Here is a 1830-nt window from a genome sequence, read left to right as displayed (position 1 = left end):
AAAATTGTTCTAGTAATATGTTTTCTTAAAGGTATCACAATTAATTTTTTGTTTTCTTTTGTTAAGTTGGGCTTCACCTTTAGTTGAAATGAGGCACAATGCTTTGTAGAGCATTGTACCCTAATTTGAAAGGGCTTCAGGATTAATATTTGAGTAGAATAGTATTCTTAAAACCTGCTTCAAAGAGAGATTTGTTTGCTTCTCAATCTGTTTAAGTAAGATTTTTGTTTTGTTTGGGTCATGTGTATTGTGTGGTATCTAGAAGAACTTGGGTTTAACTTCATTATTGACTAAAGTCAAACTGTTTTGAAAAACTAAGCTTGATAGGATCCTGTGTTTTGGTTTGCTCCAAAAAATAAAAATTGCAAAAGACAATGTCGTTTGTTTATTCCATAATACATTTTAATTTGTATAGGTCTAAACATTACCCTATAGGTAATGAACAAGCACTATATTGCTGACCATATTTCTATTTGATYATTATTTTTTTCATATTTTGAATGAGATTTTTGTAGTCCGTGCCTGTGTTCATGACAAATGAACACTACCATTATTGCAGGGTGTGAATTAATCCATTTGATGCTCATTTGGGTACTTTAGTATGTTTTAGTGACATTCTTTGAAGTCTTATTTTAAATGTCCTTGCAATTCTCATTGGTACTTATAATGTATTGTTATGCAGGGGGTGTGGCTTATTTATCTAATTACCGATGTCCTGTTAATGTTGCATAAAGTCAGGTCATTATATTTAGAGTTGTGTAGTGTGTAAACACAATTTTAACTGAGATCTTTGTTGAGTGGCTCATTAAAGATTTTTTGACACATTCAGCCGGTCTGTAGAGCAAGTGGAAAGGGGTGCTCCCATAATTCACCACTGTGACTGGTTCGGAAAAATTGTCCTTACAATTCACCGGGACCTGTATAGGTGTGTGTGTGTGTGTGTGTGCGTGTGCTTGGCTATCTTTGTGAGAACTAAGGTGAGTTCAGGCGTTGAAAGTTTCAGATCCAGGTCTGAATGGGGCCCAAGTCGTTGGGATAATGCATGTCCTCACAAACGCAGCTATGCAAGTGTGAACATGTGTTGTGTTGCACATTTGACTGTTTGGGTTTTTGTTTTTGTTTTCCTCCCTCAGATTTGTACCAGCAGATTTCAGCTGTTTGCACCAGAACAGGGACGACAGAAGGACCCTACTCTGATGATTCTGATGTTATCATGATTATTATCGATATTGGTGTGTGGGGTGAATCTAGGAGGGGCTCCTCCCTCTGATATTCAATATATAGAAACATATTTGGAATAAAAAAGGAAAAAAACATTTTAAAAAGTCATTGTATTGAAAATGTGTCTGACTACGATGTTTTTTTATTTTTTAGTTATTTACTGTTTGACTTTATTGAGCTCTAACATCACTGTAATAATTTAACCAGCTCTTCTTTAAAGGTTTGTGAGCTTTTTTTACTGCACAGTCTGCTAAGGTTCTGCTACAGTGTTTTTGACTTTGACTAGACCACTGCAAAACCTTGGTTCTTTTTTTTTTTTCAACCATTCTGTTCAGGATTAGCTGTTTGGGACTATTGTCTCGTTAATTAACCATTTTCACCAAGGGATTATCTGTCAGTCAAATATCTTTAGATTGTTACACAACTGAAGTTGATTCTGACTGGAAGACCTTGCTAGCTTGGCAGCTAGCTTGGATGTTTTGACTTGCTGAAGCTGTGCAGAACTAGACGAACATCTCAGCCTTGTTCTAGAAGTTTTGTGATTCACTTTCTTTCAAGAGAGGGAAAAAAAAGCTGAAAATGTATTTTTCAGCTGTTTTGAACGGGTAT

General features: G+C 35.6%; 1 protein-coding gene across 1 annotated transcript in view; it reads left to right on the top strand.

Moving 5' to 3' along the window:
- LOC103472527 (glutamate receptor ionotropic, kainate 5-like) overlaps window positions 1–1329 on the top strand; it is a 219298-nt gene extending 217969 nt beyond the window's left edge. Inside the window, exon 22 of the transcript XR_001777105.1 lies at window positions 1134–1329. The gene's annotated coding sequence lies outside the window, so the exon portion shown is untranslated. The remainder of the gene's footprint in view (window positions 1–1133) is intronic.
- Window positions 1330–1830: the final 501 nt, after the last annotated feature.

Source organism: Poecilia reticulata, linkage group LG11 (genome assembly GCF_000633615.1).
Source record: "Poecilia reticulata strain Guanapo linkage group LG11, Guppy_female_1.0+MT, whole genome shotgun sequence".
Taxonomy (NCBI): Eukaryota; Metazoa; Chordata; class Actinopteri; order Cyprinodontiformes; family Poeciliidae; genus Poecilia; species Poecilia reticulata.
This window is presented reverse-complemented; position numbering and strand designations above follow the sequence as displayed.